The sequence below is a fragment of the Pelobates fuscus genome, chromosome 8 (assembly GCF_036172605.1).
Source record: "Pelobates fuscus isolate aPelFus1 chromosome 8, aPelFus1.pri, whole genome shotgun sequence".
Classification (NCBI taxonomy): domain Eukaryota; kingdom Metazoa; phylum Chordata; class Amphibia; order Anura; family Pelobatidae; genus Pelobates; species Pelobates fuscus.
The window spans coordinates 12,800,708-12,814,622 of NC_086324.1; positions in this window are offsets into that span (position 1 = coordinate 12,800,708).

Genomic DNA, 13,915 nt, shown 5'->3' on the forward strand with positions numbered 1-13,915 from the left:
GAAATTCATGTAGAAAAGGCTGGAAGTACATTTCTGAAATGTCTCACAAGCCCGGTGGTAAAAAGTGCTGATTAATTTGTTATTTAGGGCTTGTGGAACTACCTTGAATGTGACGGCCGCGCGTTCCAGGACAGACAATATTCTGTATTCTAAATCCCGTGACTAATATATTAAATTATTATTGGTGTGGCTGTAACGTACAAACATATGCAGGAGTGCTGTACAATGATCGGACGTGTCATGCAAATAATTGATAGGACCAGTATACTGGCTTTACAAGAGGTTTTCAGTTTTCTTGTAATTTTTACAGCACAGAGGTTTTATGAATAAAATATACAAAAATCGTGTAATGTACTAAAGGTAAACCCGTTAAGTTACGTTTAAATAAGCCCTCCATAAGAAAGAGCTTTATTGGCCAATCGGAAACTGATGACATCTTCTGGGTCATTTCTGGTAATATTTAACTGCAAGATAAGTTATGTTATAAACATTGCGCTACTACAACTCGCATGGTGGTCGTAGTGGTTTCACAGCAGCTGTAGAAATGCTTAGTTTTCAATGTACTATCCCAGGCAACTGCATAACTATAGTTGTTGTAGTTGGTGCAGCTGCACCGGGTGCCCATACACTGGGAGGTCCATCATGTGGCTAATGCCCTAAGTGCCACTCAATGACATTGCTGAACAGGGGCACTGCGGCCCTTTAACAGCATGACCGGCAGTGCTGGAAGGAAATGAGTGCAGGTCACTTTCTCCCAGATACATAGAGAGCACCGAGTGGGAGGCAGGAACAAAGGAGGCATGGAGAGCAGTAAGAGAGCTGTCTCCAGCCAGGCACTCCCATCAGTCACAGCCAGCAGCATGACCCAAGGGAAGCCACCCACCAGCACATAAAAACTATGTTAACAGGAGGATGGATAAAAATATAAGTTATGAGTTATATATGAGTTATAACATGTGTGTGTTTTTTATGTCAGCGTGTGAGTGTGTATGTCTGTGTTTCTGTGTGCCAATGTGTGTGTATGTCAGTGAGTGTATATGTGTGTGTGTGTCTGAGGGTGTATGTGTCAGAGTATGCATCTGTGTGTGTTAATGTGTCCGTGTGTTCTCAATGTGTTTGGGTTTCTGTGCCAATATGTATGTATGAGACGGTGTATGTGTATATATGTGCATACATACCATCAATTAAACACCAAAACTACATGCAAACACACCCTTGCAATCAAACACAAACATTACATACAAGCACACCCCTGCAGCCAAGTTCCAAAATTATATACAAACACACGCCTTCATTCAAGCACCAATACTACACACAAATGTACACACACATTTAAAAGAAAACACTACATGCAAACATGCCTCTTCATTTACACACCCCTTCACTCAATTACTAACACAACAAACAACAACTACACCTGCATTTAAAAGCCAGCAATACATGCAAACACAACCCTGCATTCAAATGCAAACATAACATAGAAGTACAACCCTCAAATGGGCACTCAAATGGCAGATGCAATTTAATGTTGAAAAATGCAAAGTTATGCACTTCGGCGTAAAGAATGCACAAAGAATGCACAAAGGACTTGGGAATTGTTATAGACAACAAACTATGCAGCAATGTGCAATGTCAATCAGCAGTGGCTAAGGTATTGTCATACATGAAAAAGGGCATTCATTCTCGGGACGAGAATATCATTTTGCCTCTTTATAAATCACTGGTAAGACCACATATTGAATATGCTGTGCAATTTTGGGTATGTAGAGAAAGGTGGCACCACAGATACAATTAATTATAAGCAAGTAGTAATATAGAAGTAAACAATGATATATAATACAGCGAGAGAACAATAAAAAAAATATATATAAAAAGAACAGTCCAAAAAGAGTCCAGTAAAACCTTGGGATGAGAGAACAATAACAGTTCTATCTGAGGTAGAGACGTCTATGGAGTAGAAAAGAGAAAAGAAAATCTAATAGTGCAATAAAACCCAAATAGGTAGCAGCCAATAAAAAAAGGTCTGTATGGTCATACTCACGTTTTTGAGAGCTAAAAACTAGTTCTAGTATAAACAGCGTACATTGGTATAACCCCCACTTATGGGATATGTGAGGGAGTGTTGTAAGTAGATATCTCATCAGATGGGGACCGTATGTAACATAAAAAACAATAGTGCTCGCTGTGATAAAGCCAGGAGAGTGTATAAAAATACCAAATGGTTACTCACGTTTAATTGGGCAGACACACTGCTCAATGACAGGGCATAAGTGGTAAAATCCCCACCAAGGATGCTTTGGAGTAGTATCTCTCTGGAACAAGTAAAACTCAGAGGCCAGGTAGTAAAATACTTATTTTTGGGTACCTGTTCTAAAGAAGGATATTATGGCACTAGAAAAAGTGCAGAGGCGGGCTACAAAATTAGTAAAAGGAATGGAACATATCAGCTATGAAGAAAGGTTAACATAAATTTAAATCTCTTTATTTTATAAAAACGTTGCCTCAGAGGGGATATGATAACATTTTACAAATATATCCAGGGCCAATACAAACCATTGTGTAGAAATCTATTCATAAACCGGACTTTACATAGGACACAAGGTCATGCGTTTAGACTGGAAGAAAGAATATTTCGTCTAAGGCAAAGGAAAGTTTTTTTTTTACCGTAAGAATAATAGGGATGTGGAATTCTCTGCCTAAAGATGTGGTTTTATCAGAGTCCATACAGAGGTTTAAACAGCAACTAGATGCATACTTGCAAAAACAGAATATTCAAGGATATAATTTTTCAATGTTGGGTACATGCTTCTTGATCCAAGGATAAATCTGACTGCCATTCTGGGGTCAAGAGAGAATTGTTTTCCTAGTTTGTTGCAAAATTGAAAGTGCTTCAAACTGTGTTTTTTGACAACAGCAGAAAAACAAATTTAAGGAAGGCTGAACTTGATGGACGCGTCACTTTTCAGCCATATGTAACTATGTAACACTGCATTACAACAGGAGTACTTATAAATGCATTCATACATGCGCACACACACATACTCCATACAAAACCATGATTACATTCAAACACAAGCACTGCTCACAAATATAACCCTGGATTGAAATGGAAACATAACATAGAAGTACAACACCACATTCCAACAGCAATAGTACATATAAAATACATTCATACATGCGTACACACACATACTCAATACAAAAACATGATTACATTCTAACACAAATACACCCATGTAATGATGGACAATCATGGGATTGGTACAGCAAATGAGGATCAACCTTTTGGCCTACCTTGCACTTGAGGGGGGCCCCAAAGAATTCTTGCACTAGGGCCCTCACTACATTAGTTTTGCCACTGATCAAGAGTCTATTCACAAATCAGAGAATTGAGAAATAAAATCATGTTTTATATACCTAGGAAACTAAGATCGAAAAATCTCTGTCAGATGATCCACAAAAAGTTATAGAGAAGGTCCATGGGAAATTTGGAAGAAGGAAAGGCCGAAGGTGAGAAATGGAGAAACAGATACAGAGCGAACGTGTGAGAAAATGAGGGAAAATATGATGGAAGTAGCGGGAGTAAAATGGAGAGATGGAGATAAATTGAGCAACAGAGAGAGAGACTTAAGGGGCAAATTAGAAAAGTTGAGTGGGAAGATAGGGGACAAATAAGATTGGAGGAGGAAAAGATAGAAAGTAGAAGAGGGAAGGAGAGACAGACAAAGATGCTCCCTGCATTGCCTGCCCTTGGTCAGCTGACTTGCTTGATTGGCAAAGTGAAAAGAATAATGGAGCCGCAGGAATATAACATAACCAAATGAAGATTTATTCCACCATTAAGTGGACTCAGCAACATTTCGACACATGCAGTGTCTTTGACTCAGCTTAACAAATGTCAAAACCTTGCTTGGTCCACTTAATGATGGAATAAATCTTCATGTGGTCATGTTGTAGTGCTGCGGCTCCGTTATTCTTTTTACTTTGTGAAGGTGTTGAGAGACTAACCTTAGAAGTCTGCACCTATGCTAAACATGAAGAGTGCAGAATCTCCAACAAGTATACACTGATTGGCAGACAGCCTGACATGCTTTCACCCAAGGCTAGGTTGCCAGTTCTTCAGGTGAACTTGCCCGCTTTCTGGGTGGGTCCACATTCATTGTGCCAGTGACACTGGACCTCCCTCTTCATCCCCACACAAAGGACACCAATATAAGAGTTATGCCATGAGTGTTTGGTCAATACTCCCATATTACATATAATAGAACATGCATGTATTATACAGGTGTTGCTGTTATAACATGTTCATATGTTCGTCAATATGATAAAAATCACAGACTTCTTATCATAATGTAGCAATTCTCTCCTAGCACAGGAGAATCTCCCGACTCCAGCCCATCTCCTGTAGACTTTTAAAGAATCACAGAATTCCAAACCAGACACTTACAAAGCTATGATGCTTTTCTGTCAGTCTGCGCACAGAACTCTGCAGCTTGCCATCAGTATGATTTCATAAACACGTGACAGAAATAATGTTGTCCTGTCCCTGGGGGCCTCAGTTCTCTCCTCCGAAATGTGTGCCCATTAGCAAGATACTTGGCATGAATTTAGCACTGAGCTGGCATTTCCATTCCTCTACAAACAATAGATGAGCAGTTGGGAAATGACATGTACTCACCAGGTTTTTACGAACTTGCTAAACCCTGTAGGCAACGTGGGATTTTAAAAGCCTGTATTTTCACGTAGATTTAGTCACACGCTTGCATTGCTGTAAAATGTACCAACACAGTTACATAATAGGATGTTAATATTAATTCAAAGTGGCGTCAAGGAACACAGATTTCCTGGAAATGACTGCAATCGAAATTATTATAGGTGTACCGCTATTATAAATAAACCGAATTGCTGAATCAAGCAAGGCTATGCTAGATATAAAGTTTATTTTCAATTATCTTCTGGGACAAACAAAAACCACAAATGACTCTTAGAGTGACGCAAATAAGTTGAAACAGCTGTTGAGTACCTATAATTAGTGCAACGTATTATACCAGAGTATACTGAGTTATACTGCGTTTAACCCTCTCATTTCATCATGAGCGACACTGTATTCTGGATCTGCTGCTCAGAAACACACAAACACAAATTGTCTCTAGAGCCTTTCTCCCAAAGTGTATAGTAAAAAAAATAAAAAAAACTGACTATGATGATCAAAAGGTCATTTTAACTCGACCCATACCTTACCAATCACATCCTTTTCCCAGATGGAAAGAAAAAACAACCTCCTGTATCTGATATTTCCCAAACTGCAACACTGTTATGATCTTTCTTTAGAACACAATGTGTTGAAACGTCTAAGGTTTCAAAAGCCACGGTGTTTACAGTGCGATTCCCAGGACAAACTAATAAAAATAACCCAAAATAAAAGTGTGAGGTGACTGTCTGCTTATGTAAAGAAAATTACAAGAGAACGTTCCTATGTTAATTGTCCTTGGAGAATTTTTAGGGAGGATGTAAGATTGTACCTCTAGACACAAGATTTTGTCAAACAAAGAGAAATGAATGCATTTTACCAAGTAATATATCTTTAGTCTGAACAGAGAATGCTCTCGTACAATCTTTGTGTTTTGTGATATTCCCATAACATACATTTCAAATACCGCACAAAACCACACATCTATTGATTGAATGCAAATAATCTTTGGTAATTTAAAGAGGAACTTACAATTCAAATGCTATAGTGCATGCACGGTGTCATTTTTAAAGTCAGTTATTAGCTGGACTTTTTAGTAAAAATCTTTAAAGCTACTTGTTTTTATAATTTTCAGTTTTTTTATCACACACAAAACTGTGCTGGTATAGCTGGAAAACTGATGCAGATTTTAAATTTCCCACAATGCACTGTATACACCGGTGACCATTTGTTTGAGCATGCGTGCATAGGGAATTAAAGGAAAATTGATGCATGGTACTTGCACACACATAGCAATACAGGAGGATGGCATCAGCTGGTTTGACATGCAGCAGATATAGGTGTGTTTCATACTTACCTTCATTACTTACTACAATTGAATGGGTGCAAGTTAATCCATTGGGGCACTCCTGATTTTGGGTCTGTGACCCTTCTTCTGGTGAAGGTAGAGAAGAGCCCTGATGAAGTTAGGAGTGTGTTACTATGGTCTTGTGGTTTAATAAGGTGATTGAAGAACATTTCTGCCCATATGCAAGTACTTTTATTGCTCTCTGCACAGGTTGGGCTGCCCCACAAACTCACTGAAAGCAATGGTCCTCAAAGAAAGCAATGGTCCTACACAAGTTCTCGTCAGCCAAATCAGAATGACACCTTAATGCATGCAGTCGTCAACCCTTAATGGTTGCTGTACCATGGTAAGTAGTCAGACTGTTTTAGCATGGTTTTACAACTTACCTTAGTCGTACGGGGGCCCTTCTTTTCCTGTAGAAGAAATTAAATGTCACTGCAGAGTAAAGCCCGGACAAGTCATGATGCACTCATTGTCTGAGAGCAATCAGCTGACACTTTCAGCCAATGAGCACGGTCCTGCATAGCCCTATCTTTGTTGCACTGACAGGATTTTCCTAAAGGAGAATATCGGATGGAGAGGCTTTGGCCGTGGGCATCTGCTGGGACCCAGGAAAATGTTCAAACCATACTAAAATGGTCTGACTATTTACTGTGGGTTACATCATGATACTCCGGACACCATAACCATGTCAGCAGGCTGTAATGTTTAGGGGGCTTGGGGTGTTCCTTCAACAAATACTCACCATGTGACCTATTGAAATACTGGCCCTCCCCACCCTTCTTTACTAATCCAGCATCTCTGCTATGTCAATCGTTGTGCTATATTCATGTTAGTGACTATCTAGAAAATGATAACTGCATGCCACCATATTAGAATGTAAGCTCCTATGCAGGTTTCTGCTCGGTTTTCGCATGGGTACATTTAATTTTGTGTTATATTTCCTAACTTCCTAATACTCAAATCATACAACACTGCTGGATATACTGGGGCATAATAAATACAAGATACAAGCTATAATAAAAAAGCAATTATAATAAAAATGAAGGCAGCAATATAAAATACTCATATCTTATTCTACTTAAAAAAAAATTAAAAGTAACCACCTCTGCTGATTAATATATTAAAATATTAAGTTATTTTTCCTGAAATAAAATGTATTAGCAGTATACCAACAGACAAATGCTGCTGGCTGTGTTCATTAAACATATGTCATTAATTAGTATGTCAGTTCCTGAGATCTGGACAACACAGTCCCTTTATCGGGTGTGCCGATAAATAAAGCCACATCATAAGACCGTGTGAGGAAAGGAGTTTTTGTCATAGCCAGGAAGTTCACGTCAAGACAAGCTCACAAAACCTTCAGATATCCCGTACAACGTCTTCCAACGGGATCGGACAGTGCATTTCATACGGAGGTTTCTATGCAAGCACATGTGACTTGAGTAGATGACAAAAATATTTGGAAAGAAAACAAACTTGGTTCGGACCAAAATAATAACGCGTATAATGCAGCATTAACTTAACATTAGATGAAAATTAAATCTAATCCTTTTTTTTTTGTGGATACAAAAGGTTTTTCGGATCGTCTACGTTATGCTTTTTATTGAGTCTGCAGATGGCAAGCATCACTTCTTTGATGCAGTTCAAGCTGATACAATGTTTTTTTTTCACATGATTGTTGCCAAATTTGCTTAAAGTTAGAGTTCTATTTTTCTAAGAAAAAGTATAGATTCAGTTTTTGTTCTTATTGTCTGTGTTAAAAACATGACTGTTTGCTTGCACCTAAATTTACATTTTGCAGATATACACCAGCAAAGTGAAGATAAATATAGAATTTTTAAAAAGCTGTTTTTCCAGTTATCTACCTAAAAGCCCCAGGAGCAAACAATTCCACTAAACTGATGGTTATTCAGTGAAATGAGAATTATTGGGAATTCAAAATGAATTTAAAAATAGCCGAATTGGACGCATAAGTAATTTGGAGATTTTTTTTTCAATTTATATATTTTGACTTTAAATTTAAAATGAATAACCCTTTTTGAGTTGTTGTTTTTTTTTTTTTACCAGTGTATTTATATAGTAAAATAAACACATTAAGGGGCAATACTGGGCAGCATTATTTTTGTTGAGTGATAATGTCTTACCTTTACCCATTTGGCTGGCTGAGCATTACAAGATGTGTAGTCCATGCCTATTGGAGCAATGTCATTGTTTACGATTTAAATGATACATTTTAGAATTGTGCGTTAGTGCAAGCCTACAAGTGTTTACATATTAGGTGGGAAATTAAACATCATGTCAGTAATGATGGACCATGGCCAAATTATTCAAACCCTACTCTTTACCTTTAGATATGATGTGGCCAAATGAAACTGTCCCTTACATTACCATCTACCACCAAAAGAACAACTCTTGCAACTCTCTAAACCTACACCCACGGGAACAGAGAAGGAGTAAGATCCTGCGGGGCCCATGTCAGGTTAATAGTTTGGGCCCCCGCTCTAATCTTTGCATATAGATGGTTTATGAAACCATGCAAATTCATGGTTCAAGGGCTCCTGTCTAACTCTTGGCTCCTAGGCAGCTGCCTATAGCCGCTCATGGTCCATACTGCTGTGCATGGGAATTTGATGGGCAATGCCAAAGCCTCACCATTTCACCATTATCATACTTGCCAACTATCAAGAAAATGACAGGACTGTATCATAGTCCGCCTATTTGAAGTTACCCTTCTGGTGCCCCACGACTCTAGAAATCATGAGCAAAACGTTTTCCAACTTAAAAAAATCTGCATGTAAACCCGTTTTAGAGCACCTTATGAATGAATAGACACATTTACAACCTCCAGAACATTCACTACCTCAAACACAGTACATTATTTAGTGGGAGAAGATACAGCCACGGAGATGAGTCCTACTAAAAAAACAACGGAGAAAGTCCTTAAACTTTCAATGATTATGTTGTGAATTTTGCAATAAAACATCTGAGTGTCTCATTTAAGTGTCATCTATTTTGTGAATCTGGTTTATTCTGTAATAAATGCAATGATCAGAGGTAACTAGCAGAATGTTTTCACAAAGGAAACGCATACTTCCAACATCATTACATCAATAGAAATCTTATCACATATTTTTCAGGATGGAACATTCTTTAACAACCCATAACATCGGTACACAGCGAAACTCTGAGTAAGCACAGGTTTTGGTATTGTTTTTAAACTCTCACTTGCGTAAGTACTGACTCAAACTATGCTCTAAATTGAAGTTCACATTGTAATGACTATGTTCTTCTAATTATCTGGGGCTTAGGTGGGATTTGGTGGCAGGAGATCACATGGCCAATGTGGGCAAAGATGCTATTGTTTTATGTTGCAATATCTGCAACGCATCAGTGTCAGTCAGTATGTCAAAAGATAAACTTAAATATAAAAATAAAAATAAAAATAATTACATTATGGTTTTTGTTTTTTTGTTTTTTAAATTGCATTAATAATCGAGTATAAAAACAGTCTAGACACATTTGTATTTGTTTTCAGTGTTATCGTGATGCTATCTTGGGGACTCTTTGTACATTGAGCGAATAGCACTTAACTCCATTTACCTTCATACAAGTTTTCACAAGTTACAAAAATGACAGAATGAAGTGATGAAAAATGAAACAGAAAACATCATATTAAATGTGGTACTACAGCTTGATAATCACTGAATTATTTAAAATATTACCACAATACAGTTAATTGTAAACATTTCCATCAACATCACAGTCTGGCAGCCGTGTCAGCTCCACATACTGCGTTCTTCATGGAGTCCAGTGGATCAGTCCAGGCCTGGAGAGTATTGAGACTGTAGGGCACCAGCCCATGTACAAATAGGGCTGAACTTACCGTCATTGCTGCCCAAGGCCTGTTTCCTCAATACAGTACATATAAATACTAATAAACTACACATATACTAATATACATGCCTACATTTATACACATACATGAATATATGATACTCTCCCTCAAGTATTGCTTTTTAATAATAACCTTAACATTTGTGAAGACTCACATTATTCCATGCAAACACACACACACACACTGACCCTTGCAGACACACACTCATTGACCCATGCCGAAACACACACTGACCCATGCAGAAACACACAGACTGACCCATACAGACAAACACACAGACCTATGCAGACACGTTAACACTGACCCATGCAGACACACACTGACCCATGCAAACAAATGCACACTGACCCATGCAGACAAACATACTGACCTATGCAGACATAACTCACTGACCCATACAGACACACACTCACTGACCCTTACAGACACACACTAACCCATGCACACACACACACACACACACACACACACTGACCCATGCAGACACACTCAATTACCCTTACAGATACTCACTGTCACATGCAGACACAAATACTGACCCATGCAGACACACACACTGACCCATGCAGACACATACACACTCAGGGCCAGTCCTGGGAAGGTGCACAGGGTGCACTGCATCCTGGAGCCCGAAGGTGGGGGGCACCGAGAGGAGCCCTGTCACAAGAGTCCAGGAGGTGACCCTTGAAGCATCGATTATTCAGTAAGGCAGAGTAGGCACCTGCTTACCTGGATGGCAGGTGCCTACTCTGCAGATATATTCCCAGAGGGAAGTGAGAGGAGGCAGGTAGCCCACAATAGCGAGGGAGTGCTGATCTTGCAATACCTGATTCCTACCTCATGCGCCCTGTGTTATGCCAAGGAGCCACAATATGACATCATTCCAGCCCTGGCATACTAAACAGCATGCAGGAGGAGTGAGGTTCAGTGAGTGTGTGTGTCTTGTCTGTCAGTGTGTGTGTGTCTGTCAGTACGTGTGTCTAGTGTGTGTGTCTGTGCCTCTGTGTGTGTATGCCAGTGAGTGGGTGTCTGTCAGTTTGTATGTGTTTGTCAGTGCATGTGTGTGTCTTGTCTGTCAGTGAGTGCGTGTGTCTGTAAGTGACAGTGTGTCTCTGTTAGTGAGTGTGCTTCAAATCAGTGAGATTCTGTGTCTGTCATTGCAAGAACAATTCAATGCAAATGGTTAAGATTCACAGAAATATCTTCAAACTTATTGAGCAAAGCCTGACCAGCTAGGCATTTAGCATAACACAAATAACATATGCATTGTAAAATATTTGGATATTTTTATAATTGGAAAGGAAGGGCGTGTACCCTAGCTTGCTAGGCTAGGGGATCGCCCAAGGAGGAGAGTTCTGCAGCTGTAGTACTGCTTGAATAATGGTCTAAAATATTTTAATCGTGGGTATCATCAAAAATATGATCCCTAAAGAAAACAAAACAAATAAACCTTAATGTACCACCACCATCCTAAACACACTGGGGTGGGTCTTGTCCTCGCTATCAGTAGTGTACAGTGAACCTGGTGCTACAAAAGGGATGGTCCAGTAAATTGTACACTGGAAACTTCCTAGAAGGGCACTGGTCAATAGTCACTGGCGGTGTCCCTTACATGGGCCATAAACAACACGGTATCCCTATTGCACTCTGCACTGTACATAAACCTTTGGTAAATAACAACGTGTCCCTGTGTAACTACAGGGGCATAAAGTAGCCGTCTGACCTGCTTGAGATACAATGTCTAAACCCAGCGTCAGGACACACTGAATGATTACTCTGGTTGTTCCAATAGTTGTGCGGGGTCACAGAGCCTGCTGTAAAGAAAGAGGCAGCATACAAATTCAACTTATAGCAGCCTAATACTGACCAAGACTGACTAGAGTGACTTGATGCAGTACTCGCCTCTAAGCTAGTAGGAGCTGTGATGAAACCGCTGTGGAGAGACAAGGAGACTTATTCTGCACTGTCCGTGGTTAAGGAGTCTGCTGCAGAAAGTGACCCATTAGCCTCACTAGTAACAGCCTAATCCCATCAGAGGCTGACTACAGTAGCTTGCTGACGTACTTGTCCCTATAACAGTAGGAGCTTGTGGTGAAACCGCTGTGAAGAGAAAAAAAGATTCTACACTATACTCTGTACACTTGTCCAATACTGCTATCAAGAACATAACCAGCATAGGTTGAGCGAGACAACGACCCACTACCCTCACCCAGTGATCACATCAAACGTGCTGGTGATCTAAAAGCAAAAGTAACGACCTAACGTCCGTTTCGGCGCTATTAGAGCGCCTTTATCAAAGGTGAACCGGTACGAGTGCCTGGCTGGGTTTATATACCCCACCCGGTAGTGTAAGCGACCAATTACGGCGCTGGGCGTGTCTCGCCTCTTCGCGCCGTATTGCCGTGTAGCCCGTCATTGGTCCGTGAGATCGCCCACGTGGGTGTCTGTGGGGCGGGTCTACGGACAGGGGGAGGGTGTCACTAACACACTGACTGGAAGAAGACTCCTCCCCTTTGAAAAAGAGATGGCTTATACGGTTAACCCTTCGTTCCTTATCCAAATACTAGTTTCGAACCCTTGTTACACGGTAATATGGGTTGAAACCCATGGTCCGTTAAGGCTTAAATGTTAGAAGGGTTTGACATGTGCCGATTGGTTCTAGGTTGGTATTAGGGAATGCAGAGCTGTAGTAACCCTTTCAGGGCTTCAGGACTGTAATAACCCTTACTCGTATGCAACAGGAATCATGTTGCAATGAAGGGCAAGGTAGGGTATGTCTCCCACATTCATAATCAATTTATGCAGGGGGAGACACTGATATTAGAATGATCCTAAGGATAACTGAACCATATAAAGCGTGTTGACGGACCTTATTCCTGCAGCTATTAGGCTGCAGGCAGAGGTGCCCTCTTACGTATGGGATGCAAATGAAGGTGTCCTATTATGTCCTATGTAGAGAAGGTCCTAAAATAGAGTAGGACCAATGCTCGTATCCCTAAGGGAACCAACCAGAGTCAATCGGGGAAGGGGATGTGTTCCCAGATTGGTAATTAATGGCAAAGGTACGGGGCGGTCACTAAATACATTGGCACGTAAGTACCCGGTGCAACACTTTCTACATGTACAGAAAAATGTATCTGTTAGCAACAAAAAGACCTAAATTAAATTGAAGACTGGACTACACAAATCTATTTACATATTTACACAGTGGGGAAACTCATCAGTCAATAAACGGGGTGAAGGTAAACCCTTCATTGAGGCCTTTGGGGGCAAGTGTGTCGAGTTTGTAAATCCAATAACATTCCCTTCTTTTTAGGGTTTGGTCCAGATCACCACCTCTTCTGCCCAATTGGATTCTCTCTATTCCCGCAAACTTAATACATTTAGGAGTGTCAATGTGGTTGGTTCTAACGTGTCTGGCAACTGACGTGTCTCTGTCTGACGTTATAGAATGGACATGTTCCATAATCCGTCGCTTGAATGGGCGTGTGGTTTTGCCTACATATTTCTTGCCACACTTGCACGTGAGTAAGTATACCATTCCCTGGGTATTGCAGTTGAAAAACTGTTTTATGGGAATCTCAACAGTGTTATTATAGTTAGTGAGGGTTTTCGACCCTTTGGCTATGTATGTGCATGCGACACACTTCCCACATTGGTACGTGCCATGTACAGTCAACCATGTGGTGTTAGTTTTTTTGGGGGTGGAGAGGTAACTAGGTACCAGCATCTCCTTTAGGTTTCTACCTCTCTTTGCTGTAATGGACACCCTAGTGGAGATGGTGTCCTTCAGGTGTGGATCTTGTGTCAGCAGAGGCCAAAAGCGACCCATTACTTTTTTTACTTTATCCCATCCAGCATCGTATTTTGCTACACATCTGATTAGTTTTTTAGAGTCTTGCTTGGGCTCTTCCATGAGTAGATCATCACGAGTACTATTGAGTGCTCGCTGGTAGGCATGTTTTAAGCAACGGTTAGG